Source organism: Aulonocara sp. 'chitande type north' Nkhata Bay, linkage group LG9 (genome assembly GCF_057382095.1).
Source record: "Aulonocara sp. 'chitande type north' Nkhata Bay isolate Kocher_YH1m ecotype deep benthic linkage group LG9, A_spYH_male_GT1.1, whole genome shotgun sequence".
NCBI classification, from domain to species: Eukaryota; Metazoa; Chordata; class Actinopteri; order Cichliformes; family Cichlidae; genus Aulonocara; species Aulonocara sp. 'chitande type north' Nkhata Bay.
Genome location: NC_141352.1, coordinates 29,862,223 through 29,875,242, shown reverse-complemented (window position 1 = coordinate 29,875,242; position 13,020 = coordinate 29,862,223). Strand labels below are relative to the sequence as shown.

Genomic DNA, 13,020 nt, shown 5'->3' with positions numbered 1-13,020 from the left:
CCTTGTTTAACAGAAATGTTACAGAGAGCATTTGCAGTGCAGTCTTTAATTGCTAGCAATTCACATTTTTTTAGATTTAGACATAAACCAGATGCCTCAGAGAAATCACTAATAACACTAAGGGCTGGACGGATTTGATTTGCATTCTTCAAGAAGAGTGGTGTCATCAGCTAGCTGGCTGATGATGAGCTCCTTATCAGCTATGGTGATTCCTTGTAAAACAGGTCAAATCTTGGGGTGGAGTCTTAATCATTTTATTGCCCAACGGATTTACTTTACCAAATTGACCATCCCAGCCTTGCCGTAATGGTCCATTTGATTCACCTTTTATTGTTTATTTTATTTTCACTTACTGAATACGGGACAGACTTGACTGGGGGAAAGAAGGGGAGAAAGAAAGAGGGAAAGAGAAACAGCTGAGAAGAGGGACGGGGGAGAAGGGCAAAAGACAAAAACCAACAGAACGGGCAGAGAAAAAAAAATGCATATATCAATCACCTGGATCACCTGCTGAGAAAGAAAAAAGAAAACAAGCAGAAGAGAACAAGAGTAATAGAATAAACAACATCACAATGATATATGGGAATATGACAGTAAATACTAAATATTAAACATTATTGTGCAGCACATAAGATCAACAGAACACAGTGTGCTTTGAGGTAGGAGCCAAAAAGGGTGTAGTTTGTGGGTGTGATCACCCGTGTGTACACCTGTGAGCATGGACGCGCTTGTTTTTTTTTTAAAAGGTTCCTTCATGTAATGATCTGCTAGAGGGTGTGGGGGGGCCACAGCCCCGTCCTCCAGGGCGTGAAGCAGGTGTGGAGGAGATCAAAACTCCAGACATCCAGAGGCCCCCAGAACTCAAGAGACCAAGGAAGACCAACAGAGGGGCAGCTGCGCCACTGTCCCAGAAAGAGCTGAGGAGAGTCCCAGATGAGGGCTCACTCAGCAGCCGCGGAGCAGAAGCCAGGGGGAGTTGCAGTGACGCGCCCATGAGCTCCGCCGGCAGCCAGCTGTGCCTGAGTGACCGAGCCCCAGGCCGAGAGGCCGGGGGCACCCCACCTCCGAAGTGGCCCGAGCGAGCCCCAGGCTCCAGGCCCCGATAAGCGGCCACCAAGGAGTGAGCCGGTGTGTACCTGGACGCCCATCCCTGGACACAAAGAACCACCAACGCACCGATGTCTGAGGGAGTCCGCCACTGGCAGGGGAAGTGGTGGTAGGGGGAGATAGGCCTCCAAACCTTGGAGGGCCTGAGATGTCCCCAGAGAGGTGGCGCCTGATACCCAACCTGACATATAGACACAGACATACAGGCACACACAGATACAAACATCCATTCCCACCCTCATGCTCTCATATGCACTTACTCCACACTCAACCAACGTGGAGACAGACATAAAGAGACGCTGTACACACGATCACACTCCCCAAGCGTACTCTACAAACCGGGTCTAGGTACCCTTGCCCCTGGAGGGGGGAACTGCACCCAGACCCAGGTGGTGTTACCCTTTTCCCTGCGGTGGGGAGAGGCAGACCGCCCCGACTCCGCAGCAGCAGGGAGGCCCCACACTCCAGACCGCAGTCGGACGGCCAACTCCTCCTCCTAGCTCCCCCGCTCCAGCAGGCCGCGGAGAATGGGGGTGAGAGAAGACTCCAAACCTCCCTCCACCCGCTCATTGTAGTGTTGATGCATGTGTGTTCTAAGGTGCATTTAAAACCCAGGAGGGCTTGGAGCTACCTGGGGCAGCCACTGACAGCTGCAGCAGACCTGACCCTGGCCTCCAAAACCTGAGACATTTGTGCTTGTGATTTGTGCGGCTTTTCTGAGTTTTGTATATAGTGTGTATATTAGCTTTCATTGTACATAGCACATTGTAAATAGCACTGCAACAGAAGGGGTGAGCTGCCGTATTGTTTTTCCTTGCACTGTTTTCTCCTGTTTATTTCAGTTAGGGAGTTAGGTGTAGCGCTTGTCTTTTGTTTGATGTTTGATTTCACATAGGGTTTTAGATAGCACCTCCTCCTGACTTAGCTTGTTTTGTTTGTTATTTTGGCCTTTGTTCACCCTGGAGCTTCATTTTTGCAGTGTAGATAATAAAACACGATTCACTAAGGAATTGGTTTCCCTCTGTGTATGGTTTTGGGGACCAGGGCGGGGCAGTTTTTTCAAACTTATGTTGCGTTCCTATACCCCTAGACTGGGGCGTAACAGGGGGGGTAGCCTCCTCTGCACCCTGGTGACATACCCCTACTCCAAGGTCCTGCATGTGTGGGTGGTTGTGGTGGAGCGGGAAGAGGGAGGCAGCTGGAGATGGGGAGGGAAGGGAAGGGTGGAGTCTTAATCATTTTAATTGAGCTATTGCCATTCGTGTACAAGGTTTTGAAGCTTTACAGAAAAATTATCTAAAGCCAATTTTTTTCAAAGATTGGAAAATAAATTGATGTTCAATTGTATCAAAAGCCTTTTAAAAATCCAGGAAGAGAATGAAGCTATTGTCAGATACCAAATCAGAGTAATCAAGTAGATCCAAAACCAGTCTAATGTTATTAGAAATGTGTCTATTTCTCATTAAGCCTGATTGTGTCTCATCGATAATTGTATCCAAGAACTCTTTAATTCTGTTAGCAAGTACTAAAGCCATAATCCCATAGTCATTATTGAGCAGACAGATGGGTCTCCAATTATCAATAAGAAGTAAGTCCTTGTTTGGCTTTGGAATAAGTGTTATGAGACCCTGAGTAGGAGGGAGGGTGTTATTCTCCATACTTTCTATGAAAACCTGCAGTAAGAACGGAGCACTTCCTCTCCATGGCCTTATCAACATCCAATCTCCAGACTTCAGACTCTGCTCCTGAGGAGAAACAGAATCATCTGGCAGATCATTTGTTCTCATGACTTCTTTACTTTTAAACATTTTGAGCATCCAATCTGCTAATGTGCTCTCTCTTCTGCTTTTCTATCATCACTACAGAAGACTAAAACTCTAAATGCTCTACCATATATAATCTCAAAGCTCACAGCTTTACTGTGCCGTTAGTTCTCTCTACCAACCCTGCACTTTGTGGCTGATATGAACAATGATGTTTTAGTGTTATCCCTAGATGCTGTGCCATTAATCCAATCACTTCATTTACAAAGTGTGGACCACCATCACTATAAATAGTCTCCGGAATCCCGTGTTCTGGGATGATATTCTTACATATTGCTTTGGCAACCGAAATGGCATCTGCTTCCCTAGTTGATTGATTGATTGATTGATTGATTGATATACCTTTATTAGTCCCACAAGGGGAAATTTCATGTTAAGGCTGCCAACCTATTGCACGCAAGGGCGGCGCCATCTTACCCTCTAACCATACATACATTACACAAAAACATCACATGGTGAAGACAGGTCAGAGAGGTATAACAATGGAAAATGCACCACACGAGGAAAGATAAGGAGAAAAAAATAACTCCCCCCAGACTGAGCTCCAACAGGGAGATCAGTTTGAGAACAGAAAAAAAAACACCTCTGCACATAGCACATGAAAAAACTCTTAATACGCCAAAGAAACACATGGCAAGCAACAGGAGTGGGTAAAGGGTGAGAGACAGACAGTGTAGACGGTACATCCGGGCCTGCAGCCTATGCGCTGGTCTCCTTGATTCAACGTCAGCATCGGAAGGGAATGTGGATCAGGGAAATTATTTTACTGCTATTGTTAAATAATCATCATCATTACCATTGCATTAATAATATAATTTACAGTATTGATATTGCATTCAGATGTTTAAACAGTGTGTGTGTCTTTCAGAAAGACTAAGTTGCAGGCAGGAGTTGACAGGAAGTTGCAGAGAGTTTGCAGAAGTGAAAGCAGAGTTATTCTGAGGAGCAGGTTAGACAAGGCTATTTGAATTATTAGGTTATTCAAATTGTCTGTTATACTTTTATATTCTTTTATTAAGCTTTTAGTAGAGGTTCTTGATTAAAACATTTATTCAACATAGTACATATAGTTTCAGTTAGGTTATTACACATAAGGATGAGCCTCTGGTCTGGTAAAAGGTCAGAAGTGCAACGGGTGAGATGAGAGAGCATTTGAGGACGACATAGACACACACACACTCAGTTAGAGAGAATCATTTATAGGTGGAAGTTTAATCATGTTTTGCTTGGGGTTGCAAAAAGAGCAGTTTGTCGCAGAACTGCTGCTGAGGTGTCAAGATGACAAGCGAGCATCAGAATCAGAATCAGAATCAGAAACTTTATTGTCATTGTCATGAGAACAACGAAATTAAGAATGGTCCCCGATCATTGCATCATCCCTAGCAATATCAAAATATAAATAAAACAATAAAATTCAATAAATAAAATAGATAGAATACTTAAAATACTAATAAGATATAACAGTAAAACATTCACATACATTCCCACACACATGCTTCAGACCGTGCATAGATTAACACAAGAGTGGCGTGATGGACATTTTTTTGTAGTATTCAGATGTGTTATTGCAGTTGGATAACAGCTGTGTTTGAGTCTATTAGTCCTTGCTCTGATTGCCCTGTACCGTCTGCCTGAGGGCAACAGTTCGAACAGGGAGTGGCCAGGATGTGAGGTGTCTTTTATGATGTTTTGGGCCTTTTTAAAACAGTGGGCGTTGTGTAGAACTTCCAGTGTGGGCAGTGACAGGATGTACCTGCCATGAAGACGAAGACAACGTTCTTTTAAACTGTGTTAAAAGTCATTGTGGTTTTCATTTGACGTATGTATATATTCTGTCTGTGACGTAAGAAGGGGCGTCATTAATTCAAACCCTGATGCTATAAAAATCTGTGTATGCTTTGATTAAGTCGAAGATCAATCCCTGTCTGCGAACATAGTGGTCTTCCCACGCGTGTATTCATTAAAATCAGTTGTTTGACCAAGATCTTCTGGACCAATGGTTGTTTGTACTCTCCTTCCTCAATTATGTGAACCTTAACAGGAATAAGCGTCGAAGGCGTTTGGAGGGGGAGGGGGGATGAGTTTATATCTGCATGTGTGTATATGTCTGTGTGCGTGTGTGTGTATGTGTCCAGAGTTCAGCTGAGACAGTGTCCTTCGCTCTGCCAGGCTAAGTAAACAGTCTTCCAGCCAACCCAGGTGGCCTTGCACAGAATGGGAAGAACCCACTACCCACTTTGAAAAGGGCACACTATCACTAGACAATACTTATAGTTATTACAGTTGGACAGCTCTATAAAATCCATGTGAATAACTTGAAATGGGTGACTGGGTCAGGGGAATTTCCCTCTCTTAGGTCTCAAATTACCTCGAGAATTGCGCTTGCAACATATCATACATGACCTGCAAAATTTTTCAAAGGTATTAAATCCTAGAGTATGAAAATGTTGCACTACTGCTGCCCACGGCCCATGGCTCAAAATAGCAGCAGTCCTATACAAATTCTATGGCAGTATTGGTTTATCGCACAGACAATAACACCATCCTGCAAGCTCGCTCCTTCTGTAAGCCACAACCGTTTTTCCTGCAGTAGGTGAATAGGCCTGCATGTCCGCCAGTGCATCTTGTATAATAGGCGATGTCTGTTGATGTTGCACTGCTAAAATGTGAACACCATGTGCTCCTAAAGCTGCCTCTTTTGCGATCTTATCTGCAAAAGCATTCCCTAATGCAACTGGATCTGCACATTTACAAATGGCAATTCTACTGGGCAATATTTTTGCTTCCAGCAGATTTTGCAGGAGTTTGTTGTGTTGTACAGGCTTTCCTATAGAGGCTGTCACACCTCGTCTCACCCACTGCACTACAAAGAAATGTAATGTAGCAAATGCATATTGGCTATCAGTGTATATTGTCTCTCTGTAGCTTTACACCCTTCCGTTAAAGCTAGCATCTCTGCTGCTTAAGCAAATATGAAACATGCTAGTTGTCTTGCACAGATAATTTTCTCACTATCTACTTCAGTAAAACCTGTTTTAGCCTGTCCCTCTGCTGTTGTAAAGCTCGAACCATCAACAAAGCAAACCATTCCCTCATCAAGTGGCACATCTGTTAAGTCATCCCTCGGCTTACACTCCACGTGCTCTCTACACTCATGAGAAGTGCCCTCCTCTTTCATTGGCAAAAGAGTTGATGGATTCAGAATTGTGCACCATTTTATGGTTATGTGTGGTTGTAAGAGTAACAGTAACATTAAAGACAAGTGTCTTGCAGCTGACAGAAATTTAATTTTAGTCTGCAGTAGTAGACATCTACCTCGTGTGGAACTAACAGTGTCAAAAGGGGAAATAAACTATTTCCTGAAACATTGTACAGCTTAAGCTGCTGCAGATACTGATCTCACGCATGGAGGCAAAGCACAAGACTCCTTATGGTTGTTTGCTGTGCAAAGACTCCTCTCGATGATCTCCTGGAAGCCCAGTAGCACAGTTCTCTGCGCGATGTGGACTTGACATGGACTTGAATTTTCCATACTTACTGTTCGTTTTGTGGAGGATGTCCAAATTACTAAGGTAGACCAAACAGGAGAACCAGTGGGACACAGCTTTGTTTCACAAACAAGTGGAGCTGGGTACAGGGGGATGGCATGAGCTTGCTTGGGGTCAAGGGTTCTTCCAGGTCCAGGATAAAAGAAGTTCCATAAAAATTCTTATCCAGTCTAATTCATGCTCCTCAAAGTCTATCGATTTATTGGATTGTGAACATTAGAGTTCAGAGGGTTTCAGGGCTGCTGGGCATTCATAGAGAACAAAATATTTCATCTATACTAATGAAATTTATTTTTTAATATTTGTCACATAGAGCATTGCACAGTGCTGACATGATACACAAGTCCCCCCCAAATAGGTCCACTTGCAGGGTTGTTGTTGGTTGTTGCTGTGTGTCTGTTGTGCTCCTGCTGTCCTCTATATATCACAATGAGTACCACCTCATAAAATATATGGCTCTTGAAGTACAGCCCTTATTGCCGACATTAAAGTACAGTAGTTTAGGCCTATTTAACACCATATACAGTTTACTTGAAACAATTTCATTTCATATATGAATGTTATTCATTTTAACGGTCAGAATGTGACAGGGGTTTAATAATAACAACTGTACTGCATTAAAACTCCACAGCAGGTGGGATATCCAGTCTTTTTTTTTTGCCTGTCCCATTTGGTTCTTTAGCCGTCAGCATTGTTGTCTGAAGATCAACAAGGATACCCAATGGATTCATTTTGCCAAATGGATCATCGTGGCATTGCCGTATTGGTCCATTTGATCGACCTTTGTTTTTATTATTTATTATATTTTATTTTCAGATGTTACAGACGGGACAGACATGAGTGAGGGATAGGAAAGGGAGAAAGAAAGAGGAAGGAAAAGAAAAACAGAAGGGGAGAGGGACAGTGAGAAAGGGGAAAAAAATCTCCTGGATCACCTGTTGAGGGAGAAAGAATAGAAAACAAGCAAAAAAACAAAAAACAAAGCAACATACCAAACACAACACCATCGCATTAATCTAGCTAAGTGTAAACAGCAGTAAATACCAGATATTGAATGTTGTTGTGCAGCACGCAGAATGTGCTTTGAAGTAGCAGCCAAGAAAGGTGTAATTTAAGTCTACGAGCAGTGAACACCCGTGTGCAAACCTGTGTGGATCAGCGCGCTTGTATTCAAATGGTCTCCCCATGTAATGGTCTGCAAGAGGATGTCGAGAGCCATAGCCCTGTCCCCCAGGGCATGAAGGCATGGAGGAGATCCAGGCCCCAGACATCCAGAAGCCCAAGTAGGACCACCGCAGGGGCATCCATGCCACCCTCATGGGAAGGGCTGTGGATCCTCAGACGAGGGGTCACCCAGTAGCCACCGAGCAGAAGCTAGAGGGGGCTGCACCGGCGTGCCCACCGGCTCTGCCGGGGGCCAGCTGTGCCAGAGTGAACCAAGTCGCAGGCCCAGAGGCCGGAGGCCCGAGGGCCCCCCGCGCCCCGGAAGAGGCCTGACTGAGCAACAGGCGCCAGGCCCCGCCAAGTAGCCACCGGGAGTGAGCTGGTACATACTGTACCTGAGCGCCCAGCCCCAGACACCAAGAACCACCAATGCACCGACCCCTGAGGGCATCAGTCACCGGCAGGGAGTGTGGTGAGGGGAGATAGGCCTCCACACTTTGGAGGGCCTGGGAGTTCCCAGAGAGGTGGAGTCTAAGACCCAAACTGACATATAGACACAGACAAACAGGCACACACAGACACAAACATGCATTCCCACCCTCATGCGCACATATACAAACACTCAGCACTAACCTAACGTAAGGATTGACATAAATGGACATGTACAGACAATCACACTCCCCAAACATACTCTATACCCCGGGTCCAGGTACCCTCGCCCCCAGAGGGGGAAACGGCACCCAGACCCAAGAGATGTTACCCTTCCCCCCGGGGTGGAGGCAAGCAGACCGTCCCAGGCTCCGCAGCAGCAGGGAGGCCAATTGGACAGCCAACATCTCCTCCCAGCTCCCCCGCCCCGATGGCTACCCCAAGGTGGGTGTATCACCATATACAGTTTACCTGAAACAATTTCATTTCATATATGAATGTTGTTCATTTTAACGGTCAGACTGTGACAGGGGTTTAATAATAACAACTGTGCTGCATTAAAACTCCACAGCAGGTGGGATATCCAGTCTTTAAGTGATGACCTGATGAAACTTGCTTCTGGGTCCAAACTACATTTATAAAGGCTGCTGTGTTTTTAACATGGTTTAATGCTTTGTATTAGGCAATAGTTTTCGACTCACCAACGGTATCTCCCGGGCCATCAGCGTGACAGCGCCGTGCCGTCTTTGCAGTTTTAAGGCTCAGGGAAACGCTCTTTAGCGGCCACGACCGCTGGCAAAAAGGAAAGGCTACTCTTTATAAAAAGGCAACCCTCATCACACTTTCTGACCCATCATAACAGCCCATTTCACACACATCTTTAAATCATCCTCTGCCGAGCAGCCTCTGAACCATGAAAAAACTTTCCTGAACTTTACACTGGTGTATAGTGTTACACAGCATGATGTTTCACTGTGAGTCTGAAGTTTTGATCATAGTAAACCTGCATAACTCCTGTTGTTTTTTTAAATATAGAAAATAGAAGCATAGGTGGGAATAAAAAAAAAAACACCCCCTCCCAAAAAAGCCAAACAAAACCAAAACTCATCTGTTATGAAAAAATTGTATAGTGTGTATAGTGCGGTGCTGCCTTCAACATCCTCCTTTTATTATCTCACACTGTAGAGACTGTAATAAAAACACAGGGAACAGACTTGGTTTTTAGAGAGAAGTTTGGCAAACAAGGAAAACTGAGAACATTTTTTATTTTCATTACTTCACTTTTGCTTCATAGCAGCCACAGGATGGCACCAGAGTCCAGTTAAAAAAACAAAGTTTAAAATCTGTTTTTCTTCACACCCCTTCACGCTCTTCTTTTTGTTTACATCCAAAATGTAATTCACGGTTCCCACAGTTCCCAGGGACAAACAAATCTAACTAAAATCTGCAGTGATGAATGAGCAGAGAACCCAACCCCAAATCCTCCAATCATGTACACCTGACATCAGAGTGGTGACAATGAACAGACCAACCAAGTATTTTTTGTCTTTTTTTCACGGATTAGAGCTGAAAGAAGAAATTCTTCTTGCTGGGAGCCATTTTCAGAAGCAGATTACATACTGCACTAAAGATTTCTTGCAGGCAGAAGGCTGGATTAACTCAAAATAAACTACACTGCATGTGTTCATTGTAATAAGACAACGTGACTACTGACTGAGCCCATTGACACAGACTGCCTAAACAAATAGTCCGTGTTTCTTTCCAAGAAACCTTTTGACATAACCTCAAAAAAGTGTGAGCTGGCGGTGGACTCCATAATTGGTCATAATGGCTCAGACTGTGGAGGCAATAGTAGATACGAAGAGTCAGCCACGCTGTTCAGCACAGAACTTACGGAGCACCAAAACTGCACACATTCCCTTTATCATGATGGCTTGTTTGAAATTTATTTAAAATACGTTTTGAGTTAAAGTTTACGTTTCTGAGTTAACCTCGGCTACACCTGACCGTGTAAAATCTGACATTAAAAATCTGAAATTAATCTGATGTTACAGATTATTTTTCAAAAATGATTATCTAATAATTATCTAATAGAGGAAGTATCTTTTAGCTTGGTTACATCTCTTGGATGAATGGATGACAGGGTGCTACAGAAGAGGCTTTCATCTGATTAATGCCAGATATTCATGATTTTATGCAGGGTTTAATTTTTACTGAAAGAATGTTAAATATCTAAATCCAGCTTTGTGGGTCTTGGTGCTGTCACTGTGCAATGTGGACTGTGCAGCTATGCAGGAGTTTCCTAAAGTGTTGCTTCTATAGCTCTGACACATAGTATAACGTGGAGTATTTGCACACTGTTATAATGATTATTTCTTTGTATCTCTGCAGTGTTTTATGATAAAATAAAAATCAAGTGGAAAACACTTGAAATTGATCCAGTGGTTTGTGGTTAAAAAAAAAAAAGCAGTTTTATAAGCTGAGGTTGTCCATTTTCTGACTTTCTTTATATTCTGATAGTTTGTAACAATCTGAAGTGCAAGAAGAATTGTGAAGTAATTTTAAAATATTGTTCCTAATTTAGGAACAACAACACCTGCTTCCATGTCTTGCATTAATATTTTAATAATTTCTCTGCTTATTGACAATTGTTCCTCAGATCATTATATTATCTCTATTTGTACGATACGATGAAGGGAAATACAGGGTACCCTTTTGAAAGTCTTTTAACATTTATTGTATTATTTATTTTTGCAAAATAGATGCATTATACTCTGTGCTTTTTCAAAGACAATGACACTTGGGCTTCAAATGAAAGCACTGGGGTGTAACATTATTGGAGACTATGAAGATATTAACAAACTGTAAAGATATGAGTATATGTGTGTTTCGATATCTATATATAAATTTGGATTCACAGAAATGCGTGAAAGCAGTGGAATAAAGGAATAAAAAGATTTCAGATGATTAATTCAGGGGGTCCGTCTAGACATCCATCCATTTTAATATAAGTTAAAATAGAGTCATGAAAGACTCAAATGCAACGTCAAGAATAAAACACAGTGAGACATGGTCAAAGAAAGACACTCTATAAGAATTCCCACGATATGAGCAAATGTATGTAAGGAGATACTGTAGCAGGAAAGCAGCTTCACATCTTCGCCATGTTCGCGATGACTGGAACGAAAAAAAAGACAAACAAGAGCTTTAAGCTTTTCTGCAAATACTTTTCATGTGTTTGTGTTTGCACGTATCTTTTATCTTCTTTACTGTCAGACAGTTAAACACCAGCGAGGCTGCAGCTGAAAGAACAAACGAGAAATGTCTTTTAAACATTACTTTAATGAAATGCTCAATCATGATGAATCAGATTCTCCCGCGTCTTAAGAAAGTAAAAAATAAACTAAAAGTAAACTTACTGAAAGTAAAAAAAAGTGTGAAAACTGACGTATGTGGATAAATCTGGTATATTTACACGATGAATTCAATACACATTCATATCTGACTCTGCTGCTTTGTCAACAGCAGCTGTGTTGCTTCCAGTCAGTATCACGTGCTGAGTTCTTGTGCCCTCCTCCTCCTTTGCATCTTTTCAACATTTTCATGTACAAAAATGGTGATGCACAAAATCTGCCATAAAAATCCTCACACAACAATATTGTTTTTTGCTTCTTTTTTCATAAATGACTCATCATCATCATAATCATCTTTGTTTAGATGCAAGAAGAATCATATAGAAATGAAAGAGGTATAAATCTTCTGACCGAATCTGCTGGGACTGTGTGAGGTCCTGAGGCTAAGAGTAAGGATTTATCCACAGGAGAGCTGCGTTCTTACAAACCATCCCACTGTGTAAACCTGACATCTGTGGAACAGCTGAGCTGTATGATGTGTACAAGGACACAAAACATTATTTACCATCAGATCCCGAGCCCTCCATGTGTTAATCAAGACACTGCTGCTGTGCTATATCCATAAATAATGAATAAATTAGGAGCTGAAGCTAAAAGGACAGTTTATTTGTACCATCTTCATGTCAACACATTCAAGAACATCACAAATGAAGAAACATTAAAAACTTCCACACTACATGAAGCAAGAAAAATAGTTTTTCTTTCAGGTGATTTCAGAAAAAACAGAAACATCAAACACCTCCAAGACTCTCTTTGAAAGAACTAAAAACCTTTATTCTCATGGTCCAATCATGAGTGAACTCCCCGATGAAGCCTTGTGTGCTAAAACATGTCAGAGTTTAAAGGTTAAACATGAGTTTCCAAAACGTTTTGCTGGAGAACAATGAACTATTTGACTGAGTTTCAATTATTTACAGACGAGCAAAACCAGGACAGAGAAAAAAGGACAAAACTGACTCAGTAAAACGACAGAAAATAAGATCCCATGTAAATCTGTATTATGTAGAAGTTCAGCCCAGCAACCAGTTCAGTTCAACACAAGTTTAAATGATTCTATCTGAACTCTGTGGAGCCTGATCTCAAGCTTTTTGAGTCTGACACTGAAACCAGAGGATCTTTCTGTCTCTTCAGATTCACTGTGATCCAGTGATGGGAGTGATTTCAGCCCTGAGTGATCACGCTGATGTTTGCACAGAGCAGACAATGAGGTGAATGTTTGGGCACATTGGTAACAGTGAAACAGTTTATTAGTAACGTGGGATCGTTTGTGTTCGGAGTATGAACTGAGATTCCTGAAGCTCTTGTCACACTGGTCACAGCTGTAGTTTCCTTCCATGTGTGTACGTTCATGATAGTTACAACCAGATGAATCTGAGAAGCTTTTGTCACAGTGTCTGCACTTGTATGGTTTCTCTCCTGTGTGGACTCGTTTGTGTCTTTTAAGCTCCCATGCAGTGGTGAAGGATGACCCACACTGATCACAGAGGTGCTTTTTAACCCCACTGTGAATCAGTTCATGTCGTTTTAAGTGATGTG

At 42.5% G+C, this 13,020-nt stretch overlaps 1 protein-coding gene across 1 annotated transcript in view; it reads right to left on the bottom strand.

Moving 5' to 3' along the window:
- Positions 1–13,020, bottom strand: part of LOC147322368 (uncharacterized) — a 125,444-nt gene that overhangs the window by 15,381 nt on the left and 97,043 nt on the right. The window lies entirely within an intron of this gene.